Raw genomic sequence first — 23138 nt, 5'->3', positions numbered from 1 at the left:
TTACTGTCCAACATCAGATTGGAAATACAAGTGAAGCACCAACTTTTTAGATTTCATTGTTGTGGTTGGGAGACAAAAAGAACTTTCAAAAACTCTCTGTGGTGACTCTAACATGCACGCATCATGTCAAAACATACAGGCTGGTAATAGTAAAATATAGGTGAAGAAAATCTTGGACACTAGCTGCTGAGTTTCAGTTTTGATTTGCAGTAGAGTTTGCATTACAAACACTGATCATCCACTGGTTCATTGGAAGTTTCCAGAAACCTCTAAAAGAAAGAAATGCAGCCTTTGTCTGGAACACTACTTATAGAGATCAGGAAAGCCAGCTCTCTGAATATTTTTAAAATTAAAATAAAAACCATATCTCTTCACATTAACTTTGTTTAAGAAGGAATGATGGGAGTGTTTATGAAATATTGTTCGAAATAGCCACGGTGTAGTTGTTGAGTTGCGGTAAAGCTATCTGTCTATGTATAGTTTGTCGACCACTATGTAGGCTTTTATATTTTTCCGTCAATGCTCTTTCATGATTGGGTAAAGGATTTTTCTCCCTTTGTTTATTTCTCTTGGGAAGTCTAACTTGCATGTCTTTTATTATGGAGTGGAGTGTTATGATCAGATGCAGAACCAGAAGTTTCTGGTTGATGGATTGTAAAACACTGAGATCAATTTCAGTTGTGGGCAGATCATCTGTGACTCAGTTTTTTTTCCTTTTGGCCGGGTTTATTTCTTTGTCGATGGGGTTGGATGGATAGGTTGTGGTTGTGGGTCGTCATGATGGATCTCCCATTGTTTCGTCTCTCTTGTGTTTTATGTACTGTTTATTGATTTACTGATTACTGATTTATTTGGCCACTGACAAACAGTGTTTAGACATCCAACGGAAACAAACCAACATTAGCATTAATTTGGACTTGTGTTTGTGTCCACCTAAAAATTTAAGTCCAATATTTAGTCCTCTGTTTTGGTTTCCAACAACTGAGAGAAATAACTGCCTCTTTAACTGCTAAATGCTCCACTATGCTTGCCAGCCAGTCACTAACTGTGCTTGTCATTTGGTGCTGGCAAGGTAGTGTACAATGGGTTTATCAGCTTGTTGGTTGAAAACAGCTGCCTGCTGTGAGTGGGTACAAGGATTAGGACAGCTGTGAGACTGAACCAAAAAAGTTGTTGGCTGTACATACAAAACAATGACCTGAAAGATGCTAAACCGTGACCAGCACAGTTCAGAGTTAAGGGATGATTCTCTATGGGTTTGACGCAAAAAAAGACCCATTTCACATTCATCTGAAACAAAATCAATAGAAAATATTGATTTGTCCAGCTTTAAATAATACATTTCATGGTTGAGTATATAATTGTCTGCATAGTCGACTGCTTGTGGGTTTAATATTAAAAATAAAATTTTCATCTAATCTCATGCAGTTTGGCTAGACAGTGGGTGGCTTTTTATGCCAGGAATAGCTTATTGTGTGAGTTTGTGAGCATGCATGTGCACGCAGTGTAAGTTTAGAAGGGCTTTCTTGTGTCTGTGCGAGCACATGTATATTCTCAATAAGAGGTTGGCCTGTACCAACGCTGAATGAGAGTAGTACGGCTGAAACAAATGGTGCTTTCTAACAGCTAACCATGGAGGACTAGACGGACGGAAGCAACCCTGTATTTGTGCCCCATCACTGATAAAGAGAATTAAAGAGCACTCGACAGACAGCAAGTCAGGAAGTGGGATGCAGAGGGTGCAAAAGACAGCGGGGATGAGAGAGACAGCAATATAACGGGAGGTAGTTTGAGAGGTTTGCCAGAAATATAATTTTCTTCTGACCATCTTTTTTCAAAGCAATCTCGAAACAACCAAACCACACCAACAGGCTGAGTTTTGTACGTGGACAATGTAATACAGATAATCAATACTGTTTATGCAGACACACTCACACTAGACAGACATATAAACACACAGAGACACATTATCAAGCTCATCAGAACTTGATACTACAATGAAATCTCCTTCCAATCCAGTAAAATCCTTCAATCCTGCTTTTCTATATTTCTAATGAATCTTATTTAAATTCAGAACAGCAAAGTGTGATTAGTGTGATTGATCCCTAAACACGCTGTCAGGATTTGCTTACCATGAACAGTATAAAATAAGGCCAAAACAAACACCAGTAAGTCTTAATTAATTAATCAGTAGAGATAAGTAAAGCTTTCAATTAGAGCATAATAAATGGTATATAAATGCAACCATTTATAATATAGCCAGAAACATACTGTATGTGTTAGCAAGCTGTGGGTGACAACAGAACAGAGCATATATTTGTATTTTACACTGAAGTTCATGCACACAAAAAGTTGTTTTGAGTTGTTTTGACTTGAGTTCACATGAATATTCTGCCAGGCTCGTTGTGGAGGTGTAAACTGTTCAAACACAGAGTAAATTAGCATGAAAAGGACAAAACTGGGCCCGAGGCACAGAAAATGATAATTATATGGAATTAGCTCCACAGACTCTTACTGTTATAAAACCTGACCTCGGGATGTTAGGAACTGTATCTGTACCTGCAAATGCTTCAGCATGCAAAGTCTCGTCTCAGCCTTCTGTCACTTTTTATTTCCGCTGCGTAAGTCATGTGGGTGTGATTACCACCAACAAGGAAATAATATTTCATTATGCTAAAGAGCTGCTGTAAAACGGGTGGAAACAGCTCAAAGGATTATGTAAAACTATAGTAATTTAAAAAAATAAATAGATACATGAACTAATTTCTTTCTTCTGTAATATAAAATCGCTAATTACTAATTGTCGAACACAACATGGGTCAGTTGAGGTAATAAGAGCTACAGAGGGTAAACATTGTCAGAAATGTCCTGAATGTGACCCTTGTTATATATCCCCATTATTTATACACACTGTAATTCAAGGCAAAAGATGCTTCACTGCTACCAGAACATTTCTCAGCTGAATTTAAACCTCAACAATTTTCCATAAATACGCACCAAGCCCCCAAATGAGGTCAGTACTTGATGAACTAAATTAAGTTGACTCACAGGCTTACAGCACAGGCTTGCTGCAGGGTTTCCTAATGATCTGAATGAGTCTCAATGTGACCTCTCACTGACCTCTGTGCTCAGATAAGGTTCTGGTCAGCCTCAATACCATTTTGGCCGACGAGGGCTACAGCTGGTATCCCGCATTAGCACAGTTATGAGTAAACAAAGGAGGCTGAATGAGGCCGGGCTTATCAGGCAAATGGATTTTTTTGGAAAATGTGGAGTAAAGCATCTGAATAAAACTACCGTTGATATTTTTAGCAACTTCAAAAATTTGATGTTTGACATTTCAAATGTTCCAGTGCGAGAGATCATAGAAATGGCTTCACAATAGTCTGATATTTATTCAGCAAAGGATAGAGCCCTTCACAATGCACTAACACAACAATCACACACTTTTATCTGTCGTACTCAGACCTGCAGAAAAGCACTTTGCACATTCATGTTACTGAGGCTGAGATGCTTTTGTCACTGAGATGACACTCAAGTCTCTCAGGCCAGTAGATTTTCTGATGTGATATTTGGGGATGTTGTGTATAAAATGGATTAAACCTTGAGAACTAAACATATAGTTTCTTCTGAAATATTTCAACAAAACAAAAACAAAACAAACTGTGGCGTTAACTATACATGTGAAATAACAATACCTAACTTGCACAAATGCTGTGTGTGTGTGTGTCTTTACACAGCATTACTACCTGGTCATTAACGTCTCTGTCATACGTCTCCAATACAGATTTGTACCTCAAGTCTGCAGTGTCAGTGCTGCTACTGAAGTGAGCTATTATCTCCCAGCAGGGGCAACCCCTGAAGGATTAACCACCAATCCTTCTTAAATCTGCCCTCATCATAAAAAAAACCTGATACAAGCTTCCGCAGGGGATACTGCTGGTGCAGCAAAAACATTTATAATAATAACAGGCACTTTTAAGACTCCATCACTACCGACTATCAATGGCCTGACTTCACCAGCTAGCTCTACCCTAGGGTTCAAATGTCAGACTGTCATAGCAATTTGCAAATCCTTTTGCATATGTCACGCTGAGAAGTAAAGTGCTTCCTCTTCTGTTGTTATGTGGAGTTTGCTCTGAGTCACCTTTGTCCTCAAGAAATTAATCTTCCTTTAATCATTTTTAAATTAGAACAAACTGATCCGCTGTAATAGATCAACTAGACAAGAGGAAAAAAAAGAGACTAAAAAGTAGGTTAGCCTCAGCCAAGTATCTCTTAGTGTTGATCTTTTCTTGCATATTTAACATGAATGTCTCCAGGTATGACCATGTGTGCCAGTTGAGATTGTTCTGTGCTGTTCATGCAATATCGTAATGTTATTCTGCAGAAGAACAACATATTTTGATGGCAATCTCCTGTGAGAATTGTATTAAGTTTATGACACTAATGTCGTAGTTTTGAGTTTCTTGTTCAGCGTTTCCAGTTTTATTTTGTAATTCTCCACTCTCTTTATGTCTGTAACTTTACTTCCTGCCTTTGTTGCGTTTTCTGCCAGTTTTGATCCAACCGGATTACTTTCACCTGTGACTTTTTTTCCCCCTGTTTTCACGTGCGTGTGTCTGTGAGCTCCCTTGGTTTCAGTGTCAGTTCGTTGTCTTACCATGTGTCAAGTGTTCAGCCCTGTGTTTTGTCCTTGTGCTTTGGGATCTTTTGTTTTTCTGGACCTTGCCTTTTCTTTTGGTTTGTTTTACTCTTGTCTGGCTTGCCACCATCTAAGTTTTGTGTTTTGTGTTATTAAATCATTTTTGGACTGCACAAACTCTGCCTCCTGTGCGTCTGCATTTGGGTCTTTTCTCGAGTTACCCTGCTTGCACAACCATGACAACTAAGTCACACACCACCAACTATGTCAACGCAACTAGGCTCAGCAGTGGTAGGGCATGACCAGCAAAGATACCGAAGAGGACAACAGAGAAAGCTATGAAGAGAAAAAGAGAGTGGCCGAGCAAGAGGTCGCCAGACAAGAGTAAATCTGGGTCTTTTAGTCATTGGCGACGTGCTTGATGTTTGGCGGTGTTACCAAAGTTCTTGAGTTGCTAGTTTTTGAAGAAATGTAATCATATCAAATGTGTGTATACAGCTGCCAATATTTACGACAGCTCTAAGCTGTAAAAAATACCAATTCTTACACTGTGTCACATTGAGCAACCGTCACTGCCATGATAATCTCCCTATTGCCATTTTCAAATGCTTGAGTAATGGAGCTGAGATAAATTGACAATGACAAGTGAATTATTCCCAAAGATTATTTCTGAGGACAGTTTTTGGAAGGAGAATTGACACAAATCAAGCCTATGTAAGAATCAGCAATTTGTTCATAAAACACTTGTCGTGGTCTCACTATGAGTCAACCATGACGAAATACAGTCTTGTTAAACCTTACAACTCCCATGTGTGTAACACATTGCTGATGGCTAAGTGAAGCTGGCGCAGAGACCAAATCCTTGTGTCGTCAGGACATGGTACAGGTCATTATATAGGTCAAAAACAAGGACAATGGAGGCTGCGGGAAGGGGGGGGTGAAGGGGCAGAGAAAGACAGAAGACAGCGAGAGGAGCTCAGAGAGTGCAGAGGGAACAAAGGAGGAATAAAGCAATAGCATTAAAAGAGACAGAAGCTGACCTCAGAGCACCCTGGCATTAGCTTGCTCAGAACAGAGCATGGATTTGAACAAATCAAAGCTTTCCACTTTAAAATAATCCACATTTGATAGCTTCCTATCAGCCAAATTGGGACAGACCAGTCAAAAGCTCAACAGTCAGACACATATGCACATACATGCATCAAGGAAAGGACATGTAAACATGCAAATATACAAAAGTACATCTCTTTCCTTGTCCTCCTCCTCCTCACACAAACACATACACTAGCCTCTGCCTGTCCATCACCAGGAGGGTACCAGTTCACAATCGTGCTCTCACATCTCTTTCTATTTTCTCTGCTTAAGAAAATCTGTCGTTCTGTCAGGGCTGCAAGATTAACTGAGGAACAGTTTCTTCCTCAAGTCAAATTTACAGAGGTGCCATCAAAATAGCTTGGTTATTTTTGTTCTCTGAGAGTATGTGTGTGCACATCGTACGTGTGAATGCAGTGACCATATGTGATGAATATCATAGTCAAGACAAGCAAGACAGCCATCAGCTGCAAACCACACCTCCATCTCTATTTCTGCTCCTCTTCTGTGGAGGACTTCATTACTTCTCTTCACCCATTACTCGTCTTCTTCATCTTCAAGCATTTACATTTTCTTGTCTTTTCTCCTCTCCTCTTGTCATTGGAGCACCAGTCCCATTTCCACTGACAGGAGTACCAGCAATGAGGTCAGCAGTTGGCCTATATAAAGCAAGAGGAACTTAGGGCCTAGATTTGTTCTGTCACTTAAGAACATCAAAGGCTGCAATAAATCACAGAAAGTCGACATATAAAGATAAAAAAGGCATCAAAATATGCCTAATTTGAGGAGGCGTCTCAGAAGGGGTATCTTCTGTTGTACTTTCAAAGAGGTCGAGTGAGGTTTTGCATCAAATATGCATGTGCTCATGTGGCCAGCTAACAGCCCTGGACAAGTGTAGAGTGTACATCTATTGTGAAGGTCAGCCTTCTCTTACAACAGCTTTGACACACACCGTGGGAGTCCAGATGGCTTAACAGACTAAGTCGCATGTATTTTCTCGCATTGTCTTGGAGTGTCAAAGACTTATGACCTTGATCACACAAAGTGACCTGTGATAAGTCAGACTGACTGAAGCACTAAGCCTAGAGGACTTGGACAGCTGAGTAACCTAAGATTGTCCTAATCATTACCACTAAGACTAAAAACTGCTTCTGTGTGTTGATAATGTTTGTGTAAAGACGTTTTCTTTCACTTAAACCATCTAAACAGATGCCCACACTCTTTACTGTGTTACTAATTAAAAGCAACTTCCAGTATACTTTATTAAATTGTAATATTGACCATCCATCAGGCTAATGATCTCATTAAAATCAACTTAAAATTCCACTGCACCACATTTTAACTGCATGGCTTGGTAATTAAAAACACTCACTTTGGGGACTCGATGTGATGAACTTCTTGGTCATTACCCTGCTGTTAGGCACTTACAATAATGCACCACTTGTGGCTACAAAAGTTAGATTTTATTTCTACATTACACAATTAAATTCTTTACAGTATTACAACATTTTATATTGTATCCGATAACAGGCAGCACAGCTTCTGTTAGCCAAAGACTGCAGGTCAAGATTACATGAGAATCACTGCAGGGAAATTCACTTCAGGACAAGTACTTGTCACCACAGGAGCAGGAAGATACATGTCCATCGGTATAAATAAGCCTTAGGGCAACAATGACCATCCTGTTAAAGACAGTGCTGTCTTATAATGCCCAACCAAGCAAGGACAGGTGTTATCTGGGAAAAAAGTGTTTCTCTTTGCTACTCAATTCCCCAGAAATTGTTTAAGATTTCTTTTTCTTATTTAGTCTAAATATTTGTCCAATACTTTGGTTCATGACCAGATCATTTGAAAACCTGATTTCATTCCCATCGGCCTCAGCTGCACTTTGCATGTTTAGTGCATGTTAGCATGCCATATTAGTATTTAGCTCGAAGCACCTCCTACTAAATCGAAGAAAGACACGAAACACACACCAGTGAAACATCAAACAGACACAAAAACACAAATCATTGGATACACACACCACACATGCACACATGACCCCCCCCGCCCCCAAGGCAAGGAGCTCAGTCAAAGCTGTTGTAGAGGATTCAGTGTTGTTCCTTTTTAAAAATCAATTGATTCACCACGCTCGTGATTTAGCATCAATCCCCCTAACCGATCCCTCAACTCTTTCATTGTTAGGCTTTCACAGTGAACAATGTTAGACGCCATTGATGAAACATGAGGCGTGACTGGTGGCTAGACAGAGAGGCTACCAGTCATGCAGCAATACACTCACAAACACAAGTAAGCCTACTACATCTTACATTGCATTATTGCTGCCCTATTTTAAATGTGTGACATGACATGTATTCAGCCAGTGATGGATGGAATGCAGAATGATTCAGCGTAAGCATAAAGGCATTAAATAAAGAGTAAAATTCTTTCTCCAGAAAACCATTTGGCTGTTTTATATTATTGTATAAACAAATACTCATGTTCATAATCTGCCCTGTAATGGCATTAACTTACATGGGCCAGATTCAAGCTGGCTGTTTGCAGCTGGTACGCCCCACACTTACAATGAGCACAGAATAAAATCAGGTCACAAAGAATACACTAACATGACATTAACACTACTGGAAATGTCTCACAGTCATATGGAAAAACAATGAACACATTTTTATCAAAGTGGTTCATTCACTTTAAATGGACCTCTTTATCAGAGTGATCAATAGAGCCCGTCGCACTAATTACAGCTACCAGAGTGCATTGTTATTGTCGCTACAAAACATGGAGTGTGGATCGTGCAGCACTTAAAAGTTTAATGATATGCTTAGTAGTGATATTCTCATCTCCTGCACATATAATGCAATATTTAGTGTGCAGCATTGCATGACAGCATATTTAATGGCATGTGTTTCCCAAAAGCAAAAGGAAACAAATCAATGTAGATCATGCAGAGGCACGTACACCTAGTTGGTACATCGAGCTAAAACTAATGCAGTCTAATACAATTAGTAGAATATTTTGCAGGACTAGACACAGGGTGAGTATAATATTGGCTATTTATTCATGTCTACTTGACATATAAAAACAACAAAAATAAAGGGTTGGACCCCACTGAAAAGAATAGACAATGTATGCTTGATGTCACTGACAAGTTTCTGAAGAGCCGTTTTGAAGCTTAGAAACGGTGGTGCTGGTAGTCCTGCCTCTGCCAGCTCCTGGATAATCTAAAATAGAGCAAAGATGTGGCTCATTGATTGACCTAAAGAGGGTCAAATGACGCCTGGGTGCTCAAACAAGCCATACCAGGCTGTAAATATGATTATTTCTGCTGGACATTTTAATATTGGTGCTTATAGCGACTGACTTGTTCTGTAGGACATTGTAATATCCATCTTTAATGTATCATTCTGTAACCTAAAATGTAAATTATTAGAAAGCGCTTCATTTCTGCTCATGCCACAGTGGCTGGATTTTAACCCGCACATACTGTAGCTCTGGCATCAGTTCACTAGTTATCCATTTTTAGAATTCACTGGCTGATCTCAGTGATAACATTTATCCTCCAGTTATATGTCTGGCCTCTTACACTGTCACTGTCGTGAGCCTTAACCAAACTCTGGTCAAGGTCCACCGACTGCTTCCCCTGACATAAGTAGCATAATCTCATTAATATAACTTTGTGCAAATTGTCTTTTTATGCAGTGTATTTGTGAATATAAGCTCTTCTACATTCTGCTTAAGGCTTTGTTTTTATTTAAGCTGTTTCACTTATCAGATACAACAATCAACCATCTACGGCATATATAACATATTATCACAGCTTAAAAAAGCAAGTACAGACACTAGAAATGTGTCAAGACAAAGATGGTTCCTATTAAAGAAAGTATTGATTGCTTCTAGACAGAAATCTGAAAATCCTCTGATTTTTATCCTTGTTGCTAACATCTGTCATTGGTGTTGTAAAGAGCTGGTATGAGATGCTAAGTGCTCTAGTGCCAAGAGGGCTCATTCCTCCCTTCACAACTTCTCAAATGCACTGACAAGTTGTCAGTGACTCAGCCTGACGAGTATGAGTGAGGAAGGTTAGCATGAATTAGCTCTCCGATGCTAAACTACAGTGACTCTGCAAAACAAAACAAAAATATATACATATATAATATAATATAGATATAATTAGCTGCACTCTTCAGATAAGCCAAGGTTGCTTCAGGCCATTCAGTCAAGACCTGCTTATGATTTGACTGACAGAGATAACCTTGTTAATCTGTGACTGGGAGCTTTTAATGGATGTTAGATGGCTGTTAGGGTTACTGAAGTTACAGCGTTTCCTTACTCTATGTTGTAGTGCGCATTTTATGTATGAAGAACATTTTTAAAGCCACACATAAGAGAGCTTAATATTAAAGTCTTGCTGTGTCTTTTAAAAATGATTATGAATGGTATGTTGAAGGCTGGCTAGAGAGGACATGATTTCCTCTTCTACATCTGTGCATTAAAGATAAATTTGATCTATTTTCAAAACTACACGACAAACAATCACCATTTCTGATATACTGGCTAACATCTAGTTATGGGTAGCCAATAAGTAACAAGGTTTCACGATTGATTTTAGTATACAGGTTGTCATTTCCAAGTTTTTTTTAATGCAACAAGTCTATAGCCATACTAGCGGCTTTGTGAGGCTGTACGTCATTGCTTCACCATTTTAGTTTAGCATGTTAACTTTGCACATTAATGAATTAGCACGACTATAAAGCCACAAATGTTATTAGAAATCTCCACTGGGCACCATGAATGGCTGATAGATGATCAGATATTTCATAGGATAAATGAAAACACTGAGCTGCTGGTGGAGCTATAGATGCACATTGACACACACTGAGATATGGACAGTACACAGAAATACACACATACACACAAACAAACAAAATATATGCAAGTAGTATACAATATTGAACACTGCGACACAGCTGAAGCTTATTATGAACCCTATTGTACTGTCAAGCATCTTGCAAATGAAACAATTTAACAGAATCTAAAGGGCTTCAGCTGTTAATCTAATAGAAATTGTACTTTGGAGGGTGAAAAGAACTACAGAAAGTCATTATACAGAGAAGAAAAGCCAACAAAGACTTGACTGACACTGACAGAGAACAACAAGTGTGGGAATGAGCTCCTGACATCAGTTGCGAGGGGAAACAAGCTCTCTTTGTAGTTACAGATCAAAGGCATGGCCCTAATATATAGATTTATTAATACACCACATTAGATTTATGTTTGTCTCTCCAGAGCTTTAACACTCACCATGGCTCATTTTTTGTCTGAAGCTGGCATCTAACCCTGGCAGTTTCCCTGCATGTCTATTCATCTCCACAATCCTTTACTTTCTTCCATCCCTGTTGTTCTTCCTCTCACTCTGAGATATCCTTTATGAGTCACCTGCAGGTCTATGCTGCAGAGGACTCCAGTAATTACTCCAAAACAACTCATATGGAAAGCATTGGCAGGTTTATTTATATTTCAAACATAGGGAATATTAAAGCGCTTCAAAATAGACTAAAACAACACAAATAGATCAATTTGCAACAACAGCAGAGGCAAAAACCTATAAAAATAAAGCAGAAGACATAAAAACTGTAAGAGTGAATTTGAAATATATTGCAGAAACTATATAATCATACAAATCACACCAGAACCCATGCATTCAGCTGAACATACTGTAATACATCTTTATCAAACAGACCATCCTCAGCTTTCATTAGGGAGGCAAACAACCTGACAATAAATCACTCTCAAGCAGCAAAAAATAATCAAAACCCAAACGAAGAGCAAGGTCCAACTAACTGAGTCATGTTGCAACTATTAGTTATGTCTCAGCAGAGTGCAACCAAACTCAGCATCATGTCAGGCAATTAGTGAGAGAAACCAAACTCTCTCTCTGTTCCTCTGGTTTCATCAATCTTTCCAGCATTGTTAATTTGTGCCACACTGTGTTATTTCTCCTGTGGTGAATGTACTGTATTTGTTAATATACAATTAGTGACAGAAAATCAGCCTACTGTAACAAAGCAATTATGCACCATGGCTTACCCCAGCAAGCACTATATTTTTCCGTAAAGTAATAATCCATGACGTTTTGATATGAATACATTTCGCTGCTTGCTAATGCGGAGTGTTATGTGTTTAGCTGTACTGAAGACTGATGAACAGGTGTGTCAGGAAGTGATGAAATCTCTTTTATTTGTGGGGCAATTGGATGAGAAACTGCTGGCAACAACTCAAACTTGATCAACAGAGAATGAAAAAAGAAAAAGGTCTCATCCGTTACCTACAAATCAAAGCTCTCAGACATGATAAATCAGCTGACAGGTTCTGCTGCTGGCTTAGCAGAGCCTTATGTTGGACCCGTGTTTAATTAAGTAGATCTCCACTGAGCACTCGCATCTGTTCTGGTTTTTAGTTAATGTCATTATGCAATAACTATGCAGTTATTGTTTTGTATTACATGTCGAAATTAGTAAACAAACTATATCAGTATTTATGGTGACATTGTCTTATACACACACACACACGCGCGCACACACACACACACACAATGCGACAGAGAGAGATGAAGAGAGGGTGAGTGGTTATGTCTGTGGGCAATGGAGAGCAATAAGAGAGCCATAAAAGTGTTTAAAAGCATTTCACCAATCACTGGGGGATGTTGAGGTCAAGCCCTGATTAATTTGAGCACAGCCCAGATTGTGTGAAGGTCAGTGTGTGTAGATGTGTGCCATGTGTTTGTGTATGTCTGAAAGTTTGACTGACATATTATCAGAATGTTTCAAATACGAGCTGCAGTGCGTACTGTGCTTGTGTAACAACACAGTAAAATTATACTTGCACTGTTGCACTATGATGCACTATTTTGCTAATTGTATTAACAACACAGAACAAAATGATTATTAATTATTATTAATTGATTATATATTCTTTATTTTTTGTATTTCATCGTATTACATACTGACATTACATGTCAACACATTAACGTCCTGGGTGACTTCAAACTTCAAACTGGGAACTGCTTCTACATTGTGAATTTTTAGCAAACTACATTAATAAACAAAAAGTGAAACAAAATCTTTGATGTTGACAATGTGTAATTTATCAGTCAGATGTGTTCTGCTCACCTGCACAGCACTGGCAACACGGATGACATTATTATTAAGCAGTATTCACAGACAATATCTAAGTGAATCTATTCATCTTAACACTGTGTGTGTGAGAGATGATTACAGGGGCATAGTGAGTAGATTTAACATGTAAATTGAACACAGAGGTGGGTCTCCTCTCTGTGTATTCTCGTGTCCTCTAATTTAATTTTTTCACTCGGTTCTCTAGAGGGGGCCTTGCATCTCAATGAGGCTCCATCCAGCTGGAAAGTGGTCTCACTACTAATAAAGAAGAATTCTCTCGCATAATTAGAGAAACTGGCGAGAGGGGAGGGGGGCAGATTTTATCTGAGAAAGTGTTCAAAGAGTTTTTGGTGGTGTTCTTTAAAGAAGAACGAAGGAGTGTGTTTCCAAATAAGTTACATTCTGATTTCACTCAAAAACACTAAAAGTAGCAAAATACTATTCGCACAGTCACAAAATTACACACTTATAGAATAATATTGGCTTGTAAATCAAGATAACATTCTACATTAGGCAAAATAAATGTCTTGTTTAGTTGCAACTTAAATAAGATGTGAAGATTAATACCCGTATCTGTACACTAAATATGACACTTCAGGTTTGGAGACAGTTAGCTTTGCTTGGCATACCACCTGGAAGAACTGGAAGATGAAACAACACAGGGGGTTACGTGCTCGACCAGGGGTTCCCCAGACTTTTCCAAATAGGATTAGGTTGTGACCATAAACTCATATAACAGGAGGTGGAGGTGCTGAAGGCTAGTTTTTGGGAGTCTTGCTAACTATGCCAACGTTATTTTTACTGTAAGAGGGCAATCAAGCTAATTTACAGCATAATGACGAAGCTGAATTGTGTATATGTAAAATTCAATTAGGTCAACAACTATGACTTGCAACTCAAGGGGTCACATAACTGACAGTGGTAATCAGGCTACCACGAGTGCTAGATCACCTGATAAGCTTCAACGTATAAGTAACATTAATACAGCTATCAAAGCTACTGAAAAAGTAGCCTACAGCTGCCTACACCTGAACGCTGCGGCCTGTCAATAGCCTCCCTTCTTGGATGGCCAGCCATAACCTTCCTCTATGAGGTTATTAAGCAACCAGTGTAGACTCCAGAGAGTCACTGTACTGACGAAATTAGTATGGCACATAATCCAGCCTAAAACCACCACTTACTCTATAGTTCAAGCTAAAATAACTAATCTCTGGCGTATTGTGGTATCAATCTTATCATCTAACTCGAATAAGGTAAATATCTAACTATTCCTTTAAGTAAATGCATTTGTGTGCAAGGGTTGTTTTCTACAGTATCTGTTCATAGAATTTTCCTTAAAAATATAAAGTAAAGCAGCTGCAGGTTCAGTAGGCCTACAAGCATTTTGCAAATGAAGACAGGAACTAACTAATATAATTAGACGGCAGTAGCACACAAACAAAAACACATAGCATCTCTTGTTGTTAATACAGTGACAGCTGATGTAAACAGACCCAGATGAACACACATATTGCACAGCTTCACACATCTGATCAGAAACCAAAACCAGATCTGGATTCGCTCACTCTAAATAAAACTAATAGACTGTCAGATTACTGTAAATCACCCACAGTCATCAAGAAAAAGGCTTCACAAATCTTTACCATAATCTGAGTTAATAAAGATAAACCCAAAAAAGGTGCTACCATCAACTCTCTACATTATCTGCTCTGACCCCCAACAGGGACCTTTTCTCTCTGCCATGGTTCCAGGTCTATGGTCCCACCGTTATGACTGAGCAGCTGACAGCTTGACCTCTCCTCACCGACACACATCTTTTGACTGCGGCCATTTTCTCACAGTTATGTTTAGCAATGGGCCTGTGCCTGCCAGAGACAGGGGGCTAGTTGCTGAGGCTATCATTCATAGCAGAGAGGAGAAAAGGATTAAGGCCACTGAGAAAGAGCAGGAGAGAGAGGGGTTTGAATCTTAATGCAGGCCTGAGTGTGGAACAGCCTTGTTATGAGGTGGCTCAGTGGAGAAGGAGGAAGATGCAGCGGCTCGGTGGGTTAGTAGGTGGCTGCTGGTGTGAGGTGGGGACAGGATTAGGGTATGGAAAAAAAGGCAGATGCAGAAACGATTTTTTGACACCAAGAAAGCTGCTGCTGTTTAAATTTGTCCTCTCTTTTTTTTTTTTATTCTCAAAATAATTCAAAGCCTTTATTGTCAGAGATGGAGCACATAGTGTGAATTTCTCCATGACTGAATGATTTGAGCACACAAATCTAAAAAACATTTGTCTCCCATTCCATTGACTTTGGAAAACATTTTCTACCTAAATTGTATCAGTCAATACTTCACGGATGATTCAGATGATTTTGTCCTTGACAACGTAATAAGTTCCAAGTTAAAAAAACATAATCTGTGTTGTGCTTCACTTTAAATTTTTCAAATGGTTTAAGGAATCAGGATCAAGGAATCAAGGACGTTTTGTTTTTAGTACTTAAACATGTATTGGGAGAGATGATAATGTAGAGACAGATTAAATGAGGAAGAGAAAGATGGGGTAGGACATGCAACAAAGGTTCATGGCAATCTGTTTCTTGTTGGGGGGTTCTGACAGCCTCTAAGACATATAGTCAAAGCTCAGTGGTTGAAAAAACATAAAGCAAAAGTGCCAGAGTTTATGCAGTTTTTCAGCCAGTGAAAGCTGAGGCAGTACACACTAAAACATGACAGAATAGATGAGTTCGGTTTAAAAAGAAGTCGCTCTTCAACATTTGGCTGATGGGAGCAGGAAATAATTTCACTCAGAGAAAAATACATTTTACAACACTTCAAAGGACCTCTGCATTACAGTCAGACACAATCCACAGCTCTCTCTCTCTCTCACACACACACACACACACACACACTGTACTGTACATACACACAAACCCAACATGGATCTATCATAACAGCATTACACACTCCATTTGGCCTCCTTCAGTCATGGCTGTTTGCTCTCACTCTGTTAGGTTACAGTCAGTTAATCACCTCAAAGAAAACAGATCTTCTTGCAGCCAAAGCAGCTGATACAGTCTCCTCATGACCGCTTTACTGTCTCACACAGGAATTTAATCCAGGTGCCTACCTAACAAAAACCTGTTACTTTCTGTATTTGGTTTGTTGATCTCTTTAAGCGATCTAATGGATGCCACTTGTTTAAACAAACAGTGTTACCACCTGAGACACACATGTGTTTTTCTACTGAGTTATTACAGTGCCAAGATGGGATGTCAGCATATGTCTGCTGGTCCAATGACTGACTGACCACTTGGTATTTCCATACACAATCCAAGCTATAACTTAATCCAACAAACGCAAAATAAAAATTTGAAATGAATTGTTTTTTTTAATTTCTCCCAGGTATACTTTTGTTGACCTTTTGCATAACGTTATACAGTCATTAGTAGATGTTTGGAAAATTGCATAATTATCCTTGAGCTTCCACAGACTTTTAAGCTTTGCAGAATAGAAAATGTGGAGAGCCACAGTAAGAAGTCCTTAGTGGATGCTTATTTCAATGCATGACATGCATTTCAAGCAGGCAGCAGATAAACATTTGACAAATCAGTATGCAAACTTTGTACCTAGTGTATCTTTTCCCATGTCTGATCCTCATATAGTATTACATCAACTGACATTTTCATGTACTAATTAGCATTTCAACACCATGCCTTCAAAACTTTGCTTACTTCACATTGCCGCGTCTAGAATTAATCATCATCCAAGACGACTGCCTGTGTTTGGTGCCATGGCAGGAGTTAGTTCACATTATGATGTGCAGCATGAAGTAAGGAAGTGGTGGTCAGAGTTGACAATGTGTACAATGTGGTTATCTTTGACACCAAAAGTCCAAGTTCTTATGCCGTCATACCAACAATCAAATGTCAATACTATAAAGACATTTCCATAATTGCCATGCACAAACAAAGCATAGGAGTAATCAATGGGAAAACACTGCTGGTGAACATTCATAAATATCACTAATAATTCACAATTCTGTAAAATGCTTCTGTTCGACAAGTGGGTTGTAATTCCTCCCTAAATCCTTGACTTGTAGGTGCACAAGAGATTCTTTTTGCAGTGTTAATTAGTGTTTCCTAGCGTCACACCAACCATAGCAGCACGTCATGTTGTGTGCAGAATTACAACAGCCTCAGTGGTAAAGCTCCCCCTTGCCAGCCTGAACCTGTGCCAAACCTAGTATCCCAGCGCAGCACGGCTAGCATGGCTGTTAGCTGCCGGGCAGGTGAAAAGAGGGTTTGGCACCCATTCCTAAGCCTGCCGCCTCCAGGGACATGAGACGTAAGGTTTAATTAGAGAGGATAGTCTTGGGTTTTGGACTCATAGTGGAGGCTTTAATTGATGTCAGAATTGTCTTATTTCATGTCAGCAACATCCACAGTACTGCTGTGATTTCAAAGGCGTGGGAGGTTTGGAGCGGGAGGGGGGACATGACCCTTTTTCCAAATCATAGGTTTTAAGTAAAGATAGAGTCAGCTAGTTTGTGCTTACGAGAGCTGAAATGTGAGTGTCTGACAGGTAAGAGTAAATAGAGAGCAAAGAGAACTGTAAGCAAAACTAGGAGGAAGAACTGCAGAGGTGTCAGTGATTTGATCGTTTCCTAAAATGATACGTCATTTTGTGACTTTTACATTCAGTAATTAGCAGATAGGTGTGTAATGTGCCATAACTTAATTTGAATGAAAATATTGTCTTCATTCACTTGCATTATCCTTCATGACAATCACTGCAAATTCTTAAACAAGTTACTGATTGTTTTTGCTGAGCATAATCCAATTTCATGACAATATTCTAGGAAATGTTTGCTTGTTTTCAACTTTACAATACAACTACTAACACAATCACTGATACATGGAGCAAAAAAGAGTGATTGCTTGACATTCTAACATTGTGAATTATTCTATTATGAGTTTTGACATTTTTGGTTATACCTGTCAACCCCAGAAAAGTAAACAAACAAATGTGAAATCTTTTTTGCTCTCATACCAAAACAGGTGCACACTCTTTACCAAAAACAGCCTATAACAATGTTGTACATTTCTAAAAAGCCTCACTGAGAACAAGTCAAAAAAGGACACAGAGATATGAATTGATATGATTTGGTTTCTTCTGCAGACAGTTTCCAAGTGGGGGGAATGACGACATCCTATCTCTCTAGTGAGGCCATTTAAATATAGACTTCTGTTACTTTATCTGCTTCTGCAGCATCAGAGTCTGTTGATACATGATCATAGACTTCTTTACTTTTGTGTTTTCATCCTTGAACTTCAGCACCAGTAACTTTTTCTAAAGGACTTTTTTTTTTCCTTTCTTTTTTTTTTTTTACCATTTCTCCATACTGCCTTCATCCCTCCATTGATGCAATATTGTGTAATCTAGCCCCCCTGACTGAGCAGTGGAATACACACCTCCGACTCTGCAGATATTTAATATGGGACTGCTCTATACATTATGAATGGCCCTCTGCAATATACCATCCCTCTAAAACGAAGCCACTGCGCAAATAGAGAAAATAGAAACGACCTGCCCTTGGAATACCACAGGGGTTTGGAAACTCTATTCTGGTGCCTTTTCGTTTCCATCCATACAATATGTCACATGAAATGCAGACTTCAACAGATACCCTTGTACTAAGGTCAAAGAGGTCATCACGTAGAGCAGTCAAACACCAACTCATGAGTGCAGGAACACATGAACCAAGAGAATAGACACAAACTATCAAAGTGTGACACAAGATGACGCACATGAGAGGTAAGTGCAAAGATCACAGATTTTTATCAAATTATATTCAACATGGCTGTGGGCTGGTATGCTTCTCTTTGCATGTGTGTGTGACGGAGACAAGCAGAGAGGGCAGAGTGCCGCTGAGAGTGACGAGATGCGATGAGACACAGTTTGAGTGAGTGCATACTAGCAGGAGGGAGAGAGGGGTGGAGTGTGTGAAAGTGGATGAAAGAGGGAGAGAACAACAGAGGGAAGATGGACATAAATGGCTATGAGTTAGCATTGCCTACTAGTCTTTTTTTTTCTGCAGCTGAAGCAAATTGAGGCCACTAACGCAGCAGTTAGGCTGCTTTTCAGGTCACGCAAAAAGCTGTGCTAAAAGGGAAGCTAGACCTAAATCCATTGTTAATTTGATGGAATGAAAGACACTGCAACCTACTAAAAGGATTCATGCATGTTGTAGTACATCGAGTGATTACAACTTGTCTCGTGTCATCTGTACACTGGAGTTAATTTAATTAAACTGTTAGGAAAAACACTATTGATTTATCTTGATGAGTGTCCCCCGGTGGCTGAGCACAGCTGGATCTGCTTCCTTTAAAATGGCAAACAGAGATAGACAGATTCTTCTTGTTATTCATACGTCTCTGCTTTTGATTATCACAGTTTTATCTTGTCAATATTTCTGATTCTTTTTTTGATAATGTATTCTGTATCCTCAGCCATGCTGTGGGAAAGCATGTCTGCTGAGTGGACAGAGCTGCATCAGTGATTCATTTGAGTTTATGGAGTAACTGACCTTGTAAATATGGAACTGGGAGTCTGAGCTGAATCAACATCTCTCAAAGCAGGCTAACTGTGAGGATATCCCAGTAGCTACATGGCAGCCAGTTTCTCATCTTTGTATCACTTGAGAGTCCCTCAAATGTATCATTATTTGCAGAAATCTAATCTTCCACTAAATATATTGTTTGCCATCCTCCATAAAACACATGCAGATTCCGGTTGTCACAGTTCTCAGTGCAAGAAACAGAGTAAATAAAGATATACTTTATTCATTGCTCTTTAGAGTGGATGTGGATGTTGAAGAGACACAAGTCTATCCAGTTTCCTCAGGGCCACCTGACATTGTGGTTTGACATAAAATACATTAAACGGTGAGGATACCAGAAAGATTACTTCTAAGAAACATATGTTGAGTATTGACTCAACTGAGGCTATATGAGCCAATATAAACTATAAATGGAAACAGGAATGTAGTTATTTGTCTTCATGTGGCCCAGCAGCTTTAAAACTCTCATTTGACCACTTTCTCCTCCTAAATGGGGAACCAAGGAACTAATCCTGTAGTCTTAGATGAACATGTCATTAACCTAACCTGACAAGTCACAATGTCATCCGGCCAGAACACCATCCCAAGACTCCAAACCTCCATTACGTATTTCTTTACCTGTCAAAAATAATATTGCTGAGGAAAAGCGTGAAGGAGGAGAAGCTGCATCGTTTCAGACACACATCACAGCATCACACAGACAGATCGCCCACTGTTGTTTTTGTTTAACCGCATAGACATCGGCACTGTGACAGTGCCTGGGAAAAATGTCAAGGAAACAAGCCTATAGCCTGTATGTCTTTTTAAGCCCGCAAAGGCGCAGTGTAAATACTGACTCCGAAACAGCGTTTCAGTCAGCATGAGTCACCTTCCCACCCACTTTGGGCGAAATATTCACTCCTGTCTAACACATTTTATTTCATATGTAAAACACATATACATTCAGGGGGTGGTATGTAGGCTAGACGCAAACATGAAGCAGCAATTCAACAGTTTTGGTTTCTGTGGAGCGGGTTTACCTTCTGGTGAGAAGAGAGCGCCTCTTGGAAAATTGGAGAACACGACTTGGAGGATTTATCCGTGTTTTGTCCGTAACTTCCCGAGCAGGGCATCTGTTTTGTTTGAAGTCGTTTTTTAGAGAACAGATGGAGAAATAGACACCAGCAAAGCGTCAATGTGATGAACAGCAGCGGCGGCGTTTTACCGAAGAAAACCGGTGTGTGTCGCCTTATTTGTCCGGTGAGTTTGTGTCTCTCCGGCGGGGAGAAAAGCAAGAGCCCCGGTCCACAGCGGTCTCCATCAGCGAGATTTATATTCACCTAAACGCTTAGAGGCGACAGACAGACAGACAGACACATAATGAGGCAGGTAGAAAGAGAGGATGACTGCCTCTGTATGCCAGGGGAGCCGGCTAGATACTGAGGTACTGCTGCAACCAGCCAACAAACTCCAGAGAGAGAGAGAGAGAGAGAGAGAGAGAGAGAGAGCCTTCAGTGTATTTAGTCTGCTAATCATTCATTATTCGCTATGCAGCCCACATACTACATATTCTTTGCACTTACATCACACCTCTTACAAACTGTGCTTTTGTGTGAGAAATCTGGTTGTCCTGGATCGACTTTTTCTACTGTTTGAGGCTTCTATTAATTTCAAAAAAATTATAAGCAAAGTCTTAATGTGTAATCGTTGATAAGAAACATAAAGTCTGCATTAGAGATTAAAACAGTTTGAGAATTGCACTTTTATAAAATTGGGAGACTCACAAGAGAGATGTTTGTTTCTTAAAACAAACATCATAATCAATGCAGCAGAGGTCAAAAATACTGACTTAGTATGGATCAAGTTACATAATCCTACATTGCCCATAATGCAACACTGTAGCATTATTCTACACCCCCCTTCCCCCCTGCTGTGTAAATGACCACATATTTCAAACTGAGCAGTTTGTGACCCAGGCTTTCTGCTGTGCGCCCCTTTAATGTCAAACTTTAATTACCATTATGAATCTGCACATAAAATACATATAAATACCACATACAGCAATGATGTGACGCTGTGCTGGATCACAAAACACAAGATAGTTTCACCTACTGAGTAAAAATAAATACAAACCAATGGAGGCCTAGAACTGTAGAAAATAATGCACACACAAAACATGCATTCAAAAATGTAAAAATAATACATGATCTACAGTTAAGGAGGTAAAACAAACACAATTAGTAAAGACACTGACACAAGAGTATGTGTAAATATTTTGTTTTCAATTATATCTCAAGGTCAACCCTATTGGTGAAATCCTTTGGCAACCTTAAGTTTTAGCCCCTGTAAAGCCATGAAGGCATATGTTGAGTGAAATGAATAGAAATATTAATCTTTATATATTTAGTCCAAGATTTGTTGATTGTTGCCATTACGGGAAACTGGCAGGTGTGCTAAATACAAACCAACACTGTAGATCTTCCTATGTTTTCATCAGACTGCACTTTCTGTGCAGGGAATGTAATTCATTTTGTCGCCCTCTGCTTTATCAATGTATGGAGTCTGTATGGCGTGCTGGCAAACCACAGATTGAGGTGAACTGAAAGCGAATGAAAGACAGGATTCAGGACCATGGACAGCTCACTGTGTATCCTAACTAGGCCAAACAGTTTGCTCTTGTTCTTACTGCCACCTCTTTTATCATGTCAGTCAATCTATATTCAGGGTGGAACAGACTAAAGATATGTTGAGATTAGTGTCATTGTTCTATAGCAACAAAGCATTAGATCCGCAAACTACTATGAGAGAACACACGGGAAACATACACCCTTGTCTATAGTCTGAAAAAGACAGGGAAGCATATGAAGTGTGGTGAGACGTCAAACAAGGTGTAGTCAAGCTAATGCAGCAGGAGGACCACAGGGTTATTGCTTTATTATAGGCCTGCTTCCACTTGTCACATTTGATCGCTCTCGTCCCTGGGAGGTGAAGGCCAGGAGAAAATACAAGTATTTCTTAAAAGGTCGACATTTACCTTGATGTGCTATAAAGCTGGCCACACTCGAGAGCTCTTTCTTTCATGCACACTCACACACACTGGAAGTGAGAATGAGCTCATTCATAAATCTTATTAGCACTGCGACTGCAAAATACTTTCTTGTGACTGATTTTGTACCTTTTGGCAAAATAAGGTGATTTAGGTGATTTTAGAGTATAAAAAGTGCTTTGAATTTTAATTTTGCTGGCAACAGTTTTAATTGATCTCTGACTTAATAACCCTACCTTAGCTTTGCAGTAAAATAATCATTAGTGGGTTAGGAGGCTGCTTGTGCAGTAGCACAATGTGAATCTACTCCAAACCACCTCTCTCTCTCTCAATCAATATATTTCTGCAGACTACAGTAACCACTTTTCTCCAAAGCAGGGCGAGTTTGTGCTCATTGATCACTCTTCCATCAGACCGCCCTTCAAGCACTTTGAGAAAAATTTTAAACTGAAGTGTAATGAAGTGACTCCTGAGCTGCTGTTCACTTGACACTTTCTCCAAGAGCGACATGAGGATCTACACACTTCGAGTGAGGTCTAAGAAATGACCGGCTTTGTGACTTAGCGTTTTACACTCACATTTTTTTCTGGCAACTGT

The 23138-nt window shown here is 39.4% G+C and overlaps 1 protein-coding gene across 1 annotated transcript in view; it reads right to left on the bottom strand.

The window, feature by feature from the left end:
• Positions 1-20930, bottom strand: part of dlgap4b (discs, large (Drosophila) homolog-associated protein 4b) — a 99786-nt gene extending 78856 nt beyond the window's left edge. Inside the window, exon 1 of the mRNA XM_027279549.1 lies at positions 20536-20930. The gene's annotated coding sequence lies outside the window, so the exon portion shown is untranslated. The remainder of the gene's footprint in view (positions 1-20535) is intronic.
• Between the last annotated feature and the right edge of the window lie 2208 nt (positions 20931-23138).

The sequence above is a fragment of the Larimichthys crocea genome, chromosome VI (genome assembly GCF_000972845.2).
Source record: "Larimichthys crocea isolate SSNF chromosome VI, L_crocea_2.0, whole genome shotgun sequence".
In the NCBI taxonomy this organism is placed as follows: domain Eukaryota; kingdom Metazoa; phylum Chordata; class Actinopteri; family Sciaenidae; genus Larimichthys; species Larimichthys crocea.
Note: the sequence above shows the minus strand (reverse complement) of the source record. Positions and strands in the feature narration are given on the sequence as shown.